Raw genomic sequence first — 20,229 nt, 5'->3', positions numbered from 1 at the left:
GCTCCGCCCGCACGCCTTCTCACCTTCTGTCTCTCTTCCGTGCTGGACAGCCACGTGCATCTGTGTCCGAGACACCCAGGGACCCAGCCTCCCGGGGAAGCACTGACAGGAGACTTGGGCACAGTGCTTTGGAGGTCATGACAGAGTGAGTCTGCAAATGAACGCTGTTGGTTTGAGGTTTGTAAGGAAATGCAGGGCTGGGAGGTTTGGTACTTGCATGCATTGTGGTCACAGGAAGGCTCATGTTCCCTCTAGCTCACAGGTGTTCCTGAGCTAAAATGCTCTCGCAGTGTCAAAAAAGTCCCAGACTCCCACTCCATCCACTTAAATGATTTTCATATTAATATTACTTACATATGAACAAACTTAAAACTAGATATACATTCCTTGTTCTTACACCTCCTTATAAAGTAAAACAATGTAAAGTTTACACGTTAAGCATACACAGTCGTTATGAGTCGCAGTTGTCAGTGCAGCTGCTGCTGCGTTTGCCGAACCCGGGTCTCTGCCCGCAGCGGTGCGCGGGGTCTTTGGTCTGTCGTGTGCCACGCGGTGTCTGCCTGCTGACTGTGCCTCCCGTGCTTCTCGGGTCACTCTGCCGGGAGACATCTGTTTGTGTAGCACCTTGAAGCAGGTGGCCGTCACGTGGTGTCACCACCTTTTCACCAGTGAGTCCATTTTGTCCTAAGAAGTCTCTTACTGGCCTGAGACATGTACGTCCCTGGAATTTAGAGAACTGGAATGATGAAGTAGCACTTGGTTCTTACAGAGTCTAGATGTTATAAAATATAACTTCATTATTTCTAAAATATTGTCATCATCACGAAAACACAGGATAGAAACACACAGTAACCCTGTGGCACCCCCAAAATGGGACGGGGTCTCATTATCTGAGAAACGGTGGTCTGAGTCTGTGTGATTTGCTAGGATAAGATAAGAGTTTCTTTTCATTGGAACTCTTTAAAATGGTGTGCTGGGGGAGTGGGGGGGACCTGAGCGATGCTGACAGTGATGCTGTAACTTAAACACAGGCTGCTCTGATGTGGGGGTGCTCCTTCAGCGTCACACTTCCCAGCATTTCCAAGCTGAACTTCCAAGACAAACACGGGCCACGCTGCCCCGCTTCCCTGCTCAGGGCCTTTGAAATTGTAGCCAAGCTGCTCGCTGAGGTTTTTCTAATTGTTTTGCGGCTTTCGTGAGAAGATATAATTGTATCGTGCTGCCTGTGATACAGACGCCCTTTTCTTAGTAGAATACACTGTGTGGAACAGTTTTTATTTTTATCAGTTGTTTGTGATACCAGGGCCTTGATCTCGCTGTTTTGGGAGCGCCACACCAGTTCACGAGAGGAGTGGCTGTTCTTCCCCCAGCCCATGACTGGTATTGGAAATTAAACTCTCACCGGGCCCTGTGCGTTTGGCTGAATTCCCTGATGAAAATTGAGTTAGAGAGTTGGTCCTAAGGCTTTGATGCTAAGAAAGGCTGCCTGCCACCAGTCTGAGAAGGAGAAAACCTACCCACGCAGGCAAGCGGGTGGCCTTCCCGCCTGGCACGTCCTTGCATCTCTGGTCAGCGTCTGGCAAACACTGGCCTGTGGGGTTGTGGAGATTGTGCGTTAATGAGAGAGCACCTCTCAGCCGCGCTGGTTGTCATTAGGCAGAGCTGGGAGAGCAACCTTTTGCGCCTGATTAGCAGAGAACATAAGGTTCAATTTCATAGGCTTTAAAACATACAAAGAACGTCAGTAGGAGATTGTGACAAATGCCACAATATTGACATGAGATTTCTGACTGAACATTGGTCTGGACCCCAGATGAATTAAACGGCTTTTCTCTGTTGGCTTTCCTCGCGGTTCCAAATTAAGCTGCCCTCTCCACCTTGTCTTTCTGAGCGAGGTGGGGTTACGGGTCGGAATTCGCAGGTTGTTTCATTTGGGGGAATGGAAGATGAGCAGGTGAACCTCCGTGTGATCATTTCTGGTCTGTGTGCTTCCACGGAAAACAGCGAGATTGGTATTCCTAGTTTAAAACTCTCTTGGCTGAGGAAATAATCCCTGAAAAGCATTTTTAAAATAAATGAATAAATCTTGAGAGATTTCCTTGGCTCTTTTAAATGCTGATTCAGGATCCCAAAGATCAGCTTTAGCTACTGAACACCAGTGGTCTTGTTTGCTAGGTGGCGGGTGTGCGGCTCCCTGCCCCGCTCCGCTGGGTGAGCACCTGCTGGTAGTGAACACCAGCGGTCTTGTTTGCTAGGTGGCGGGTGTGCGGCTCCCTGCCCCGCTCCGCTGGGTGAGCACCTGCTGGTAGTGAACACCAGTGGTCTTGTTTACTAGGTGGTGGGTGTGTGGCTCCCTGCCCCGCGGCTCCCTGCCCCGCTCCGCTGTGTGAGCACCTGCTGGAGGTGCTGCCCTCACGGCTGACCTGCTTCCTCTCCCTGAGAGCCCATTCGGTAGGCACCACACTTCCATTTCATTAGGTGGGACCTTACCAAGTTGTCAATAAAAGGACCATTTTATAAGGTTCCAGCTAATACTGGTAAGGAAAGTGAGACTCTGGGGGTTACGTGGCTGACCCCTGGGTTACCCGCCAGCACGTGGGGAGCCTGGGCTGTTTGGGGCCAGAGCCCCTGTTTTGGGGCATGGGTGATAAACCCATGACCTGTGGATAGTGCCTGACCCTCTGACCTGTTTTATTTGACCGGTCCAGTGGGGTTTTGTTATTTGTTTTTTTAAATTAAAGTATGGCCAACGTCAAAAGGTGAGACGGTGTCAGATTTTTAAAAATCTATTCTGAGACTTCTCTTGAAAATGAGAATTGGTGACAACTTCTATGAAAGGAATGTATCCCCTCCCCTCCCATTCATATGTGGAAATTCAGCCCTCCAAGGTGATGATATCTGGACTCTTTTAGAAGTGGTAAGGTTTGGGTGAAGTTCCAGGGTGAGGCATTCGTGCCCCTACAACAAGAAGAGAGACCAGAGTGCCTCTCTCTGCCATGTGAGGGCACAATGAGAAGGCCGCTGTCTAGAAGCCAAAGAGGCTGCCTTCCTTGACCTGGAGCGGAGTCTGCTAGCGCCTTGATCTTGGACTTTCAGCCTCCAGAAATGTGAGAAATAAATATCTGTTGCTTAGGCCACAAATACTATGTAGTATTTGTTATGGCAGCCAGAGCAGACAGGTACCCGCTTCCATTCCCACTCAGCCTCACTGGGCTATAGCTGTAGCCCAACAGTACCACCATGTTCTCACCGAGCGGAGCCTTCCTTGCTATTTCTTGCTATTTTCTCATATACTTAAGTGCCATCACTCACTCATATTACCTGCTTGTCCCCTGCAAACACCTGGGTTTGCAGTCCCACTGCTCAGTTGGCCTCTTCATACAGGGTTTGCATGTGAGGACCAGACATTGCATGTTACCCATGGTGCATTTGGCTCGCCCTTGTGCTCCCTGTATGTCCTGTGAGCTAGTGCACTGCTGAACTTCAGGACCGGTGGGCCCATTCCAGTTTCCGGCAGGACGGGGGCGTGGATGGGGGAACAAAAGCCTGGGGTAGACCTTGCTCCTGGTTTTCTTCTGGTGTTGTTTTTTTAAAAATAAATATTCCTTAAAACTTTCAAGTTTGTGCAGCCTGAAGTCCAGTGTTAAATGGGACCTGCTTTTGTACACACTCTTCTGCTTCATTTTTTCTGTTTACCATGTCAGTATTTCACTGCGTTCTGCAAGGGGCACTGTGACTTCCAAGTACTCTGCCCTCTCTCTCTACAGATCTGAGAGCTGAAGAATCAGCAGGTTGAATTTTTTCTCCAAATCTCTCTGCCTCCCGTTGCCTTCCTTGCTAAAGCCAGCAGCGGTCTGCATTAGAAAGTAGGGCAGTAGGAAGCGGGCCATTTCTTTTTCATTCTAAGCTGTGTGTGTCAGTGTGGCCCTGGTGGGGACCACAGCACGCCCACCAAAAGGGTGAGTAGATGAATGGCAGCCCCCCAACACCCTCTTCTTTTGGGAGCCCCATACTCTTTGTGTGCCCGAGCATTTCAGAGAAAGGTGCACACGGGGACGGGTCATGTGGCAGGTGTTAGCAGATACTGAGGGAATATCAGGTGTGCTTCTGGAAGCACGTTAATGAAGGGAGGCTCGGATTCCAAGAAGTCATTCTGCGAGACTGGACCGCACGGCGGCGAAGGCTCAGATGATTTGCTGCGCTGTCACTTAGCATGTTATTAAAACGGGCTTTCTCCGCAGAGCAATTTATCCTTGGGAAACGTATCACATTCCACTGTTCCTTGAGGGGAGAGGAAGAGTTACGGAGGTGGAAGCTCGAGTAATGTAGGTCACAGCACCAATTCCAGCTGGGTTTCCGGCAGAGAACACGCGATGGTTTCCCCACCCCCACCCCCACCTGCCGCCACACTCGCTCTTCAAGTTGTTAAAGATGTTTTTTGCTGAAATCTGAGCTGCCATGCTCTCCCAAGTGAGCAGGGGTTTTAGCTCAGGGATGCAATTCTCCAAGCTGTGTCCCACCAGAGGTCACCTGAACCTAAGTGGATACCTTCGCTCTACTACCTGCTGCTCACTGTTAACAGGAATGACACTGGCCCTTCCTAGGAACCTTGCTCTCCCGGCCTTTGGTGGAACAGCCCGAACCTTCCAGGCCCCAGCGTCCCCAGCACCACCTAGTCGCCAGGAGGGAGTGCAGAGATTATGCGTGAGGTCTCAAAGCATGTGGCTAGACCAGCAGTCTGGTTAGGTGCAGACGGTGTTCGAAAGTAAAATATAAAGATTATACAAATACAAATAAAGTTAAATATAAAATAATTTCATAACTAAGTGTGGTGATGGGCGAAAACTAGCTTTATTGTGATCATTTTGCAATTTGCACAAATATAGAATCATGATGTAGTACACCTGAAACTAATATAATGTTATATGTCAATTATACCTCATTTAGGGAAAAAAAAAAAGTTTTTTCTCTGGTAGGTAAAATTATGGGTTATCTTGCTTTTCGTTTTAAAAAATGTTCTCATAATATGCATTGCTTTTTAAGAGTTATTGTAACAAAAAGGGAAAACAGCATCTATCTTGTGTATTTTGAAGTGGTAATAACTGGTATTATATTGAATTGAAAGGCATGGAATAAATATATATATATACATAAATGTGAGGAGGGCCCTGGGTGGTGGCTCAGTGGTAGAGCGTCGGCCTGGCGTGCAGGAGTCCCGGGTTCGATTCCCGGCCACGGCACACAGGAGAAGCACCCAGATGCTTCTCCACCCCTCCCCCCTCTCCTTCCTCTCTGTCTCTCTCTTCCCTTCCTGCAGCCGAGGCTCCATTGGAGCAAAGTTGGCCCAGGCACTGAGGATGGCTCCATGGCCTCCACCTCAGGTGCTAGAATGGCTCTAGATGCAACAGAGCAACACCCCAGATGGGCAGAGCATTGCCCCCTGGTGGGCATGCCGGGTGGATCCCGGTCAGGCACATGTGGGAGTCTGTCTGACTGCCTCCCCACTTCCAACTTCAGAAAAATACAAAAAAAAAATGTGAGGAGGGGACAAGTGTCCCCCAGTCTGGCCCCTTTCCGTCCCCTCTCTTGCATTTCCTCTTGGCCCACTTTGCTGACTGACGTCACTGCCTGGCCCTGGAAGCACGTGGGTTTGAGGTCCCTGGTGGCCCAGGGGAAAGCAGGGGATGTTGGAGTCAGCACAACCTGGGCCCTGCCACCAAGGAGGCATGGCTCTGGAGCAAGGGGTCTCCTCTGCATCTGAATTTCCTCCTGCAGGAAATGCGGAGCCACCATCGCTGATCTGTTGGGGAAACTCAAATTATTCTGGAAGTACCTCCTTCTGCCCCCTTCCTGCCCTGGTTTCTCCAACTCTGGATGATGCCCCTGGGCTGCCCTGGGGACACGGGGTGCTACAATGGAGCTCTGGCTTTTCTGGAGGCCGAGAGGTTGGCCTGGGCCCAGGGGGCAGCCTCCCTTTCAGGGGCCAGTTCTCTCCTGCAGGACAACGCCAGTTCCTCCTTCCTTGGGAAGCCCCTATCTGAGACCCCTCCCTTGGGGACCCATGGACCTGTCGCCTGCAGAGATGACATGTGAAGGGGCTTTCAAGGCATGCAGGGAAAGCTTGGTCCCCAGGGTGCTGGCCCTGCTCGTCCACAGGGCTCCCGCTCAAAGAAATCAGGATGAATCCCTCTCTTCGGAAGTGATGAGGGTGACGGCTCTTCCTCTCAGCTAGCCCCCCTGTCCCCTAGGCAGCCCACCAATCACAGTGACTACGTTCCATTGCTGCCATTTCCTCCCATTTGGTGGTGACAGGAGAGAGGCCACTTCCACAGAGAGGAGGGAGAAGGGGGAGGAAGAAAATGAGGGGCCCAGCTTTTCGTTTCCAGAAAAATCTGGAACATTTCCAGGACACAAATTCTGCTGTGTGGCTATCTGAAAAGTCCCCTCGAAGGGGTCTGTATTGGGCAAACATTGCTTTCATCAGCTGCTGTTTATTGAGCATGTACTAAGTACCCAACAAGTACTGGGAAAATGACAGAGAGCAAGACAGAAAAAAGGTAAAAATCCTCTGCTTTTCAGAGTGGGGGAGATAGAAAATGGACAAAAAAAATATACTGCTGAATGAAAATGAATGTGAAGAAAATTAATGTAGAATTAGAAACTAAGGAATTACACAGGATGCTTCCCGTGAAATGGTCAGGAAAGGCCTCTCTGAGGGAATAGTAAGTGCAAAGGCCCTGAGGCAGGAACAAGCTGAGTGTGTCCAATGATGCCAGTGTGTCTATAACAGAGAGAGAGCGGAACAATGAGACTGGGGAGGAGGTCAGATCACATAGGGCCTTAGAGGCCATAACAATGACTGAGGTTTCTTCCAGGTCTGTTGGGAAGTCGCCAGAAGGTTTGGAACAGTGTGACATAATCAGGTCTATGTTTTTAAAGTCACACTCTGGATGTGGACAGAGATTGAAACTGGAGCGGACAGGTTGGGTGGCTTGTTAGGGTCCTGGCAGGAGGAGTTGGTGACTTGGCTAAGGTTAACAGGAAGGCCAGTGTGACAAGCAGTTGTGACAAGGACTGGCTGTCAGGTGAGAGAAGAAAACTTTTATGACATGCCCCGCCTCCTGCCAGACCAGGCAGAGGTACAGATGCCCCAAGCTGCTCAGTGTAGACAAACTCTGTATCCACATCAACAAATATTTGTTTCTAGGGATTTGCAGAGCACCTGGCCCTGGGTCAGACTGCTCAGTTTGTACTCTGGCTCTGCCACTGACCAGCCAGGTGGCCCCGAGCAAATCACTTAAGCTCCTCTGGGCCTTGGTGTCCTCATCTCCACAATGGAGAGAGCAGTTGCACCCCCCTGATGGGGTCACCGTGAGGGTGACACAGCACAGAGTTTCAGGCTTTTAGAGAAGCGCCTTTCACATAGTAAGCTCCGTATGTGTGTAACTATTTTTACCAGCAGCAACGGAGCCCGGGGGAAGGAGAGTCTGGGGAGCAGACGTTTTGGAGGAAGTGATAAACTTATGGTATTTTAAAAAACTGAAGCACTACAGAAAGACATAAGACGAAATAAACGTCACACGCCCCTCCGCTGGGCATCGTGCCCCCACCCCCACCCCAAGATCACTGTCGGGTTTCTTATGTAACTGCAGAAATCATCAATACTTACATAAGCCAGAGACACCCTCTGCACGGTGTTCTGTAGCTTGCCTTTTGAATTTAATAAAACTGGCTCATTCTTTTTGAAAACTACATAGTATCCACTGCAAGGGCTGTTTTGTAACTTATTTCACCATTGCTCTATTTGAACATTGAAGACATTTCCAGATTTTTCCCTCTCAAACAGTGTTGCCAGGAACATTTCAGTAGCTGCACATTTTGGGAGGTAGGTCTGTAGGATTGATTCTTCAGAGTGGTTCTGGCTCAGATAACTTTTTCAGGGATCACAAACCCCACTCTTTTCTACCAATCTGATATACAGAAATTTGATAGGCACAGAAGGGGGAGGCGTTCCTTCTAGATGTGCGGAACACCTGCCAGGTTCAGGGAGGCCACGTCATCATCTGCCCTGCCCAGGGAACAGGACATTTCCAGAATGTTCTGGAAAGCAAGGCTGGGGCCTGAGGGCAGGCCTTTGAGGTCAGGCCTGTGCTTTATAGGGGTCACACTGGCAGCGGGGGGGGGGGGGGGAGAATGGAGGGAGGGTGGGAGCTGGGGTAGGGTGCTTTCATAATAGCCCAGAGCAAAGGGGGCTGAGCCAGATGACTCCCGAGTGTCTGAGGCTGGAGTCTCAGCGAATGATGGTCAAGGGGGCGAAGGGGGCACTGGTTTGGGAGCAGAGTAGGTGACAATGAGGTGTTGGGTTTAGAAACTGACCTCTGGGAGGGCCCGAAGGCTGGTTGGGAGCCCGGCAAGAGAGAGTCTGTAAGGATTGCATACTCAGAGCTCGGCATCAGATCAGGAAACATTATGTTTCCAAATCTCAGAAACATCAGTCAAGAAATTAGGAAAGAGTATTACAGTTCTTCTGTGAAAACTGAAGTTCAGCAGTCAACATTCATGGTTTGAACTAGTCCACACCGAGGGGAGAGACGCAAGCGCAGGAAGAGCCACACAGTTAGAGGTCAGGGTCGTTCCCAAGGACCAGAAGGGCTTGTAGCAGAGGACGGTGATGATCCAGTCAGTCAGGCCTTTCTTAGCTGATGCTGTGTCATACGTGTGTGCTCATGCTTCTCTCTTCTATAAGCAATGAGTCATTCTTACAAATTAGATAAATACTAATACATTTATATGCATGATATACTTGATGTGAGACATAGTCCAAGAAATAAGCTTTGGAAGCACAGCAAGTCCTTGTATGAGCAGTTAGCACGGTGATTCTGCACGACACTGTTCGCCTTGGTGGGTCACAGGGGCATTGCTGTTCACTGGTGCTTTCCAGCGTTTGAATATTCACTCCAGGCTACGATTCTTTGTAAATACTTCCAAACCAAATATTTCTTACTTAGTAAGCAAATCATTTTAGATTTCCACAATGATGAATAAATAGTATGAAGACTGTTGGGAATATGTTAAGACATAATTTGGGGAGTTCTCAAGAACACCTGGGAATTCTGACTTCTGACTCTCAAATCCCAAAGTGTCATCTCCTTTCAGGAATTTGGAAATTCTGCAAACTTGGGAATGGAAGTCACAGAGGCGGGGAAGCGTGCCCAGGGAAATGGGGGAGGATGGGGAGAGGTGAGAGCCAGGGCTGGAGGTTGGGGTAGGCCCCAGTGCGGAGCCTCCGGCAGAGGGGGAGGAAGCCGGGCCAGGGCTGCGAGGGCGAGGTTCCCAGAGAAGCCTCCTGCAGAATTAGCAGCTCGTCTCAGAGCATTAAGAATAGCAAGCTGTCCTCCTTCGCTGCCAAGTTGGCTGAGAACCATGGAGCAGGTGGCGCAGCACAACTGTCACCCTGGTGGCGGGAGAGCACTGTGAACCAGTCATCCAGGCTGCAGAGGGAAGCAGCGCCTTCGCGAGGCCCAAGCCCGCCCGTCACATTCCCCCTGGGAACCAGCTCAGCTCCCCCTCCCTGCTTGCCTGATGGCAGACCTCCCTGCAGGAACTGGGCTCGGGAACTGGCAGCTGTCCGAGACAGCGTAGGACTGGTTGCCGTCATTTTGCACAGCAGGGCAGTTTATTCTGATGTGTAGCACTATGCACTGTGCCACCTGGAGTCCCCTTCAGAGACTGTGTAGGGAACCCTAGCCCCTTGGGGTCCTGGGACAACTTCGATCAGATAGAGGCCGTTTGGGCTTGTAGAATCTTTGGCCCTTTTCTGACGTCCTGGCGCTCCATTTGGACACGATAGAGGGCAGAGCACTGGTGCCTCCCCCAGCTCAGAGCGGGCCATGGGCAGACTTGTAGAAGTTAGAGGGCAGAAGTGTTTTCCCATTGCAGCCTTTGCCACTGTTTCTTAGCTGCCACCTCTTATTTCCACCATTAATCAGGTCTGTTATTTGGGGGAGGAAGCAGCTCAGCACCAGGACTGACCCCTGATTGGGACAGACGTGCCCCAGTGGGAGGGCGCTCCTGACTTGCTTCCGTGATCTTTCAGAGTCTTGCTTAGTGATGCTGGGCACCTTCCCAGCATCTAGGATCAACAGAGCAAACACGCCAAGTTTACCCCTATCGCCTAGGAACTGTGGCAGACTCAGGCACCTGTAGGGAAGCGGCAGGTCATTTAAGTAAATAAAGCCTAACAGGGCGACAATAGGGAGGGGTGGGGAGTGGAGCTCACAGGCCTTGTCTAAGAGGGTCAGCCTCTACTCACACAGGGTGGCTGTTGCTATGTGGGGCTGACAGTAAGTTACCAGATCTTTGAGTTTTCCAAGAAATGACGGAAACCCAAAACTAGATATAAAATCTGATTTTAAAATTACATTGGAAACCAGTCTGTGAGCCAAACAAAATATCTGTGGGCCACAGATGGCCTACTGGATATTAAAAGTCTTCTAGGGTGAAAGGGACTGCATTAGCCTGTTTCACCCGTGAGAACTGTGGGTGGAAGGAGGCAGCCACCCACTCAGTCCCAGGGGACAGCGATGACAAAGGGGACCTTTGATACCACACCCTCAATACAGAGCACCCACTGAGTTCTGGCTGAGGTCCCTCTAACAGATTGGGCCTGCCAAGTGATGTGTCCATCGAAACAATCCCTAAGTGGTAGATTCCTGCGTCAAATCCAAGTGCATCCCTGCCCTCTCCCTGTGTGGAGGCCACTGTGTTCCCCAAGGGCCCCTCGACCAGCCATGTGTTTGCTCCTCTGCACAAAGTGCTGTGTGAGTATGTTCCCTACGGGGGCTCTTTGTGTGTCTGGTCTTTGCACGACCATAGGCAGGGCTTTGTCCCTGTAAAAGTCACAGCCGTATTGTGCAGTTCTCAGCTCGCCAAGGACAGGGGTTCTTGGAGGGCAATGGCGTCTGTTCCAGGGTTGAAAAGGAAGTATGGCGTCTCACCTGTTGCGTTCAGGACGCACATTCTCTTCAAGGGCACAGTGTACCTGAAAGGGCAGCGTGCAGAGCCGCTGCTGCAGGACTGGTTGTTCTGATGGTGGTGGGCTCCTGCTGCCGCTCGCTCCCTGCCCCTGCCCTGAGTGCCCCACTGGGGCTCCTCGTGCCTCTGCCCCGTGGTTCTCAGCTGGAGGCTGTGTTGTTGCTCACTCCCTGCCCCTGCCCTGAGTGCCCCACTGGGGCTCCTCGTGCTTCCGCCCCGTGGTTCTCAGCTGGAGGTTGTGTTGCTCGCTCCCTGCCCCTGCCCTGAGTGCCCCACTGGGGCTCCTCGTGCTTCCGCCCCGTGGTTCTCAGCTGGAGGTTGTGTTGCTCGCTCCCTGCCCCTGCCCTGAGTGCCCCACTGGGGCTCCTCGTGCTTCCGCCCCATGGCTCTCAGCTGGAGGTTGTGTTGCTCGCTCCCTGCCCCTGCCCTGAGTGCCCCACTGGGGCTCCTCGTGCTTCTGCCCCGTGGTTCTCACCTGGAGGCTGATGGTGGTGGGCTCCTGCTGTCGCTCGCTCCCTGCCCCTGCCCTGAGTGCCCCACTGGGGCTCCTCGTGCTTCTGCCCCGTGGTTCTCACCTGGAGGCTGTGGTGCCTCGCTCCCTGCCCCTGCCCTGAGTGCCCCACTGGGGCTCCTCGTGCTTCTGCCCCGTGGTTCTCACCTGGAGGCTGTGGTGCCTCGCTCCCCGGCCCCTGCCCTGAGTGCCCCACTGGGGCTCCTCGTGCTTCTGCCCCGTGGTTCTCAGCTGGAGGCTGTGTTGCCTCGCTCCCCGGCCCAGGGACAGTGCAGTGGGTGGAGGGAGGCGTTTTGGTTTTCAGTCCTCATGTCTTCGTGTTGGGCTGTTTCCAAGGTCTGCATTTAATGATGGGTCCTCCATGCCCTGGGACAGGAAGCCTGCACTTCGTCACACTCATCTAGGCCACACGCCTGTCCTCTGCAGGGTCTCTGGTGTGGCCACTGGCCATTGGTTTTATCCGTCCCTGCTGTGGCCTCTCACTGCACGTATCTGTTATGCCACTGCTGGTTGGTGCTGTCCAAATTCCTACCCATTTCTCCCTCTTTGGGGCTAACTCCTGAGGTAAATCTTGTCCAGAGAGGCCTGGGAGATGGGGTTGAGTTGGCTTAAGGAATGAGGGCTTTGACCCAGTTGAGAGAAGGGGTCTGAGACCGGTGCCCAGCACACACACCCTCCGCTCCCCTTCCTCACTGCCTCGCTCGTGAGCCACGGCCCTTAGCGATCCTCATTCACCGACTACGCCCAGGATGTATTAACCCCAGCAGAGAGGAGAGCCACGCCCTGGTTTGGCCTTGGGAACACTCCCCTGTGAGCACACAGCTGCCGGCTTGGCCCTGTCACCGAGCCAGGTAAAGCAGGTCGTGGACTGCTGGGTGAGACGAGGATCCTTGTTTTCCTTCTTCACGCAGGAGCACTTGCTGCGACAGAGTCAAGGAGGCTTTTCACACTTGCTTGTTCTGGGAGGCAGGTTGAGAAATTAGCAATGCAACAGGAAACAAGCCGTTCTGTTGGCATCTGTGAGCGGCTTGTTTTATGACTTCCATGTGAAAGGTACACGCAGAATGGCATTGTCGAAGGAAGGGCTGTGGTGAGGCGGACCTGCGTGTCACTTGAGGTCATGCCATTTATTAGCTTGGTGAACTTGGATTACACCCTCTAAGGCCTTTGTGCCTCGATTTCCCAATCTGTGAAATGGGACAGATAACAGGCCCTGCCTCAGGAGGCAGATTCAAAGATTTAACAACAGTGCCAGGGCGCTGCACACCAGGCACACAGTGAGCACTTACTAGTTTAGCTCTGGCCGCACTGACAGCGGGAATCGCCCTGTGATTCGCAGGAGTCGATACCACTCATCTCTGGCTCCTCAGGACGGGGCAGACCTTGGAGCGGTGTGATTTTCAAGGGGACACACAGCAAGCACACTCACTGAGGCTGTCTGGAAGATAGTAGACCGTTCATGAGTTTCCCCACCATGGTCACTCCTTTTCTGCCCAAGTATCAGTCAAGTTGATCTGGGAAACTGAGGCTCTGTGATCTTGTTAGTGTCAAGATGGCTTCCGCATGGCCAAGCCCAAAATTGCTGAGCCCAGACACCAGACTGCAAAGTACCTGATTCCACCAAAATGATGGGCCTTCTTCTTACTCCAGTAAACTGTTCAGTGTGATGCATAGTCAGATTCATTATATTAGGTAAGCCAAAGCTCTGGTGTCAATTTCTTTCATGATTCAAACAGCTGTGTTGGTGCCTGAGAGCAAGGCTTTGAGTCCGACAGACCTGGGTTCAAGTGTCAGCTCTACTGCCTTGTGGACTTGTGACTTTGATTTCTCTGTGCCTCGGTTTTCCTGTCTATAAAGTGGAGCCAGCAGCACAGACCTGCAGGCTTGCTGAGAGGGTTAAACGAGATGGCACCTCATTGGAGCCCCTCCAGGGGGTACCTCAGCTGAAGCTGCACCCCTACAGCTCTTTGTCCAGACTCAGTGCAGTCTCCCAGTGATGTGAGGTGAAAGCTTAGGTAGTATTACAATTGCTTGCCCTACTTCATGTCGTGTGTGTGTGTGTGTGTGTGTGTGTGTGTGTACATATTTATTTATTTTTATTTTATTTTACTTTTTCCTGAAATGAGAACCTGGGAGGCAGAGAGACAGACTCCCGCATGTGTCCAACCGGGATCCACCCAGCATGCCCACTAGGGGGCAATGCTCTGCCCATCTGGAGCATTGCTCTGTTGCAACCAGAGCCATTCTAGTGCCTGAGGCAGAGGCCATGGAGCCATCCTCAGCGCCCAGGCCAACTTTTGCTCCAGTGGAGCCTTGGCTGCGGGAGAGGAAGGAGAGACGGAGAGGAAGGAGAGGGGGAAGGGTGGAGAAGCAGATGGGTGCTTCTCCTGTATGCCCTGGCCGGGAATCAAACCTGGGACTTCCACACACCGGGCAGACGCTCTACCCCTGAGCCAATTGGCTAGGCCATGCCTTCCATTTTTAAACATTAGAGCATCTGAAAATTCAGTTTGGAGCAGAGGAAGATTTAGGATATTTGGGGCACAATAACCTCCATCCTATTTTGAGTTAATAAAAGACATAGTAATAAGCATTCTCTGATGTCAGGGTGAGGAGGCTCTGCCACACAAGAAGCTGACTACCTTTTGCTGACCAGGTCATCTTGTCCCACCACAGTATGGTCAGTCTGTGTGATGGTCAGCTCTCTTCTCAGTGGTCAGACAGTTTCATAGGACTCTGCATTCCCCCTGAAGTTCCTAAGTGATGTCTATGCGTGGTAACCGAGCATGGTTCCTTTAGTGGGTTATGTACCAGTTATCTGCTACCACGTTAACGCTGTGTAATAAACAGCCATTGTATGCTGGCTGGCACACAATAACAATAGCATGTTGCTCATGCGCTGGGTGATAGACTGGATACTCCTCAGGTTCTGGCTGTGTTTGCTTCCATATCTGGGCAACAGCTAGCTCTCTGCTGGTCCACCATGGCCTTGACTGGGAATAATGGGACAACTAGGACCGGCGGGATCGCCTGGGTGAGTATGGCAGAGAGTGAGAACAGGGGAAGCCCAATCACTGTGACACTTCCTGGCTCTGACTGGGTCCTGTTTGCTAGCGCCCCATTGGCCAAGGCCAGTCCCACGGCAGAGACCAGTGTCATAGTGGGAGGGCACTGCAGAGACACGTGGCAAAGGCAAGACCCAGAGAGGGGTGGGTAGCCAGGGCTGTTTCTGCAGCTACCACAGATCAGTAACTCACCCAGCCAGGGCATGCCAGGGTGCGGTGGGTGGCGTGGGGCGCAGCCGTGAAGTCCCGCACACGGCATTTCAGCTAGTCAGCAGATGGAGGGAAGGCTAGTGATCAGAGCCCAGACAGTCCGTAAATCAACAGTAGGCTCGGAGAGGAGTAGTTCCACTCACTGCATTCTGGGAAAGGGCCAAATTAGGGCCTGTAACATATTGACCAGAGTCGTGCTTGTCTTGACTTAAAAAACAAAACAAAACAAAACTTTTAGCAGATAGTAAAATTGACTTTTTTTTAATGTTAAGTTCTATAAATTTTAATACATGTATAGATTTGAGTAACTACCACCATCGCAATCAGGGTGTAGGAACCTCCAGCAACCCAGAAAGCTCTCTTGTTCTATCCCTTATGGTCACATACTCCCCCAGCCCTGAGCCCCGGCAACTGCTGAACTGCTCTCCGTCACTATAGTTTTGTCTTTGAGAAAGTCATCCACACGGGATCATGCAGTGAGTGACCTTTGCGTCTCTCAGCACGTCCTTTGAGACTCACCCACACATTGGGTGTATCAGTAGCCTGTCCATTTTATTGCTGAGAAGTATTCCATCATATGGATATACCAGTTTGTTTATCCATTCACAAAAGATACTTGTGTTTTTCTAGTTGTAGACCATCTTGAATAGAGTTAATACAAACAATCATGTGCAGTTTTCTCTGTGAACTAAAATATTTATTTCTCGGGGGTAAAGACTAAGAGTGGTGTGGTAAGTGTAAGAAACCGCCAGACTGTGTTCTGGAGCGGCCACACCATAGTACCCCCCCACACTCCTCCCCCCACACACACCCCCGTCGATGCACGAGAGCAGGTACTCTGCACGTGGTCAGCGTTTGGCACTGGCAGTTTCTTACCTTCGTCGTTGAGACGGATGCGAGGTAGATCGCATCGTGAGCCCTCTCTGTTCATACCCTGCCTACTCTCAGGGGTCAGGCTGCCTTGAACCCCGGTCCACTCAATGCAGGTTTCATGATACATCAAATTCTGTCATCTGCCCCAGCCCACCTGCCATTTTTCATTTTCCAGAGTCCTGGAGTAGCTGCCCGTGCTTTCTCTCCAGGTTTATAGCTGCGTCTGGTGGAATGAGCTTAGTCCATCTTACCCACGTCTAGAATCCTTTCTTGAGCATTTTCTGTATCAAAGTATCAGGGAATAGTTGTGCAGGCAAAGAACAGATGTGCTATGTCAGGGAGTGTGTGCTCAGTAACAGGATTATTCCTTGGACTTATTATGGTCAGCATTTAGCACTTTTCATCTGCCAGAATGATCTTACTTGATTTTTATAATTCCCCCTCTGAGGGTAATTACATGGCCCATTTTACAGATGAAGACAGAGACTCAGAGAGACTAGTTAACTGGGATTCATACTTAGTGATGGAGCCAGACCTGTGAGACTGCAGGGCCCTGGGTGTAACCTCTCAGTCCCGCGGTTGTAACCTCCTCCCTGTCAGATCCACCACCAGCTGTCGGCACACCATTCTCCACAGCATGAGCTCTCTCCTGAGTTCTGACCTGGGCCACGTCTCTGTCCGGCTTCATCAGTCTTCCCTCAGCCATCCGACACCTTGTTACCACTACCATCAAGCAGGCTGTGGGCGCCTCTCCTGAGTCCCATCACCACACGTACTTATGTCCCTCCATCCCAGCGGCCAGCGCCTCATGCTGACCGGGCCTGTGTACCTGTGCTGCTTGCCCCGCCAGGGTAAATGCCCAGAGGGCGGGACCCTGCCTCTGCCCGCTCTGTGCCACCGTGGAGCAGCTCTGGGAAGCCGTGGAGGCTCAGTGAATAGTTACTGTAACGAGCCCGAAGCTGTTTCCATTGATTTCCTGCAATAGGGAGCTCCCCGGACAGCGTGTTGGGTCCATTTAAGGAGACTTGGCTTGTCTGGTTAATCCAGGAAAGCTCATGTTTGCAACAGGACTTCTGTTTTGTTTTTTAAAATTAGTATTGCAAAGATAGGCCTAATCAGCAGTTAGTTCAAATCCTACAGTATGTCTCCTCCCAGACCTAGTGGAATTTAAACCACCATTTGTGATTCATGGGGGCCACCTGGCGCTCCTGCTGTGTCAGGGCTTGAGTTAAGCGTTTGATATGCAGGACCTCCTGTAACCTGCAGTTCTGAGAGAGGTGGGGCCTGTTGTTATTCTCACTCACAGATGAGGAAGTTGGGGCCTAGTGTGCTTGTGTGACCAAGATGGCACAGCGGGTGAGTTTTAGGGTTGGCATTTGAACGGGGGTCCAACTCCTGCCCTTCACTGTTTGAAGGCACAGCGCTGGGAGCGTGAACTTCGGGCCCAGGCAGGTCGTGGCCCCAGGTCTCTCTAATTCTGAAGCCCAGGTGTGTGAGTGCTAGACTATTACTGCCTTTTTAAAAAGCTCAGCTAAACGGTTAGAGAAGGTATAGGCTTCTAGTGAAGTATCTGGACCCGTGATAGGTGCTCAAAATGACAAGTGTTTGAGTCTCTCTAAAAGGTCCCAGAAGTGAGGTATGTGTGACAAGTGACTCTAGTTTGCAAAATTTCAGAAACCTACTTCAAATTAGCTGAAAAGAAGTAGTTATTAGGTCATGTGTTGGCTCCATTTCCAAGCAGGTTTTCCCTGTCTGGTGGGAAGACGGCCCCTGGAAGCTACAGGACCTACAGATCCAGGTCCTGAAGAATAAACACCCTTATCACTGGCTCCAGCCACAGGCCCAGGGCAGAGTCCTCCCCGCCACATCTGTCCCAGGAGCTCCAGCAGGAATTCTGGGCAAGAGTCTGATGGTCTCGTCTCTGAGCCCATGACTGTGACCCAGGGAACCAGTACCTTGATTAACCAGATCTGGGGAAAAGGGGAGGGGCATCTAGCCACCTGTACTCATGGACTGAACGTGACTTGTCACAGAAGGAGGGGTCAGGCCCTGGAAGAGGAGAAGGTGGGTGGACAAATATGTCCGTCTGTGGGCCTGTTGTACAGCTGTCGGTAAAGCAGCCAATGACTGTGACAATTCTTGTGTGAGAAGCTTGTGATGCCCCCGGCCCAGCCTCCCACACCCGAGCCAGGGGATCGTGCTTCTGTGCGGGCACCGTGCGGGCATCTTGTGCTCGTCACTCCTAATGGGGTGGGCACCGCCTGTCTTTAGACGTGCTTCCAGCTGCGTGTGGCAAGGCAGTCTTACTGTAGAGTTAACCAGGATGGACTCATGTATTGGGGGGTTGCCGTGGTTTGATTGGGCTTGTGGAGTAGATTTCCCAGGTGTCTCTGCTGCTGGAGAGTCTGTCCCAGCCTGTGGGGTAGACATTTGAGGGACTCTGTATTTGGAGGAGGACAGTTTAGGATGAGATGTCCTCTTACCACCCTATAGGAGCGCTCATGTTCTTCATCCTGGAGCGGACGCTGGAGGCAGGTGCCCTCCTGTAACAGAGGAACCAATCCCCTGGTCGTGGTGAGGGGCACATAGCCAAGGTCACACGAGTGAAGGGCAGAGGCTCTGGACTCTAGACCCAGCCCTGACGGTCACATTCCGTAGCCACAGAAATACTGTTGCTCACATCGCCAGGGCAGAGGGCCTTCAGCAAGCCTGGCTGCTGAAGGCTGTCATGGAAAATAAGTCCGCAGCCCTAGATTGTAAAATAAGGCTTTGTCGCCGATCAGAACCAGGCGTGAGGGAAGGGGAGGCATGCCCATCTGTCCAGAACCACATGCCCGGGTTCTCACCCAGGCTGCCCCTCACTCTCACACCCAACACAACCTTAGACTCTGAGATGGTGTCCCCAGTACTCAGGAAGGTGGGCCTGCTAGTCACGAGGCCACAAACCTCAAAAGACCGGTGGACAGGAGAGCTGGTGCCGGACAGTGGAAAGGGTCACTAGGCTGGGCTGGGGAAATTTGAAGGCCCTGTCATCTGTGTAGACGCTTACCTTCCTTTCTTCATCTTGACGTATTCTGAAGAGGCCAATCCTCTGACTAGGGCCCTCCTGGGGTTTGCAAGTTGTGTGGCAGGGGAGTACTCTCCCAGCCGTCTGTTGAGGGGTGCGTTTGCTCAGCAGGCATTTATCAGTCAGTCCTGAGTGTGCCAGGCCCTGGATCAGTAGGCACGGAGACCCCGCTGATGTCTCACAGAGCCCTGGGGAGAGCCGTTACTGGAATTGCCTTCCCCTACCATCCTCTCAAGAGGGGCAGGACGACTGAGCCCAGAGAGGTTGAGTGACTCCCCCTGGGCCACAGAGCTGGTGAATGGCAGAGCCAAGATGCCAAAGCTCTGGCTCTCAGCCATGCCAGGGCCTCGTGCCAGGCCATTCAGCAAGAGCTCCTTGGTGAGATGCCATGGCTTCCAAAGAGGGGTGAAAATCCATTTGTATTTGCTTTGAAGAATTTCAGAGCAAGGAGTAGTTAGCTATAGCAAGGGGAATGAGTACTCATTTGCCATCTCTCTGCTGCAATTATTAATACAAGGAGCGTGGACTTGACGTTAGAGCATGGCCCAAGTCCTGGTTCACTTGCCCTAATAGCTGTATGAACCTGGGTGAGTCACTAAACCTCACTCAGCCCATTACCTCTCTCTAATTTGGGCATAATTGTAGTTCCTTCCTCTCAGGATTGCTAAGAGGATTGAGTGGGGCTAATACATTTAAAGTCCTTGCCACATGGCCAGGTACAGGGTTGTGCCCTGGACATTAAAGATACAAGAGTATTTATCATGAACGAGTATTAGACTTTGTCTTATACTTTTTTGTATCAATTAACATGATCATGGTTTTTCCTCCCCATTTCTTAAGTTTTATTGTTACTGCCTCAATCCATGAGACGGTTTGTCTCAGGTTATATGCTAGATGTTCTTGTGTATAGCAGGCCCTTTACAAAGCAGAAAATGTGATTTTAAGCATAAAAACAAAACTGGCATTTACCAGAAATCAGCATGAATACCTTTATATAACAGGGGGGAAATAACACAAATTTTAAAGATAAATCCACTGAGGAAATAATAGTAATTTAAAAAAGGAGATGTAGTAATCACGTGACTATTTCATTCACATTAAAATGCTCATAATTGAAGTTTTTTTTTAAATTATATGTACAAAGAGCTAACCTATTTCTGTGATGAGGTGGATGTCTTGAGCAGCCCATTCAAGGAAGTTCACTTAGTCAAACTTAATGGAGCCTCTGTCCTTTGCATGTGATGGAAACACTGTGGTGCACATTGAAGTCGTATTTCCTATCAGACCGGGCCAGTTTGAGCAGACGTGGCAAGAACAAGAACCCTGGTCACATTTTCTCAGATGGCTCCAGTAGAGCGGCTGGTGACCCATCTTGCTCTCCTGGATGCAAGGAGGCAAAAGATGACATGTTTTGTTTTGTTTTCTTTATTCTGCGAATATGGCATATGACATTGATCCTTTTTGCATGT

General features: G+C 51.1%; 1 protein-coding gene across 1 annotated transcript in view; it reads left to right on the top strand.

The window, feature by feature from the left end:
* SNX29 (sorting nexin 29) overlaps positions 1-20,229 on the top strand; it is a 563,948-nt gene that overhangs the window by 518,801 nt on the left and 24,918 nt on the right. The gene's annotated exons all lie outside the window — the stretch shown is intronic.

This window comes from Saccopteryx leptura, chromosome 4 (assembly GCF_036850995.1).
Source record: "Saccopteryx leptura isolate mSacLep1 chromosome 4, mSacLep1_pri_phased_curated, whole genome shotgun sequence".
Lineage (NCBI taxonomy): Eukaryota > Metazoa > Chordata > Mammalia > Chiroptera > Emballonuridae > Saccopteryx > Saccopteryx leptura.
This window is presented reverse-complemented; position numbering and strand designations above follow the sequence as displayed.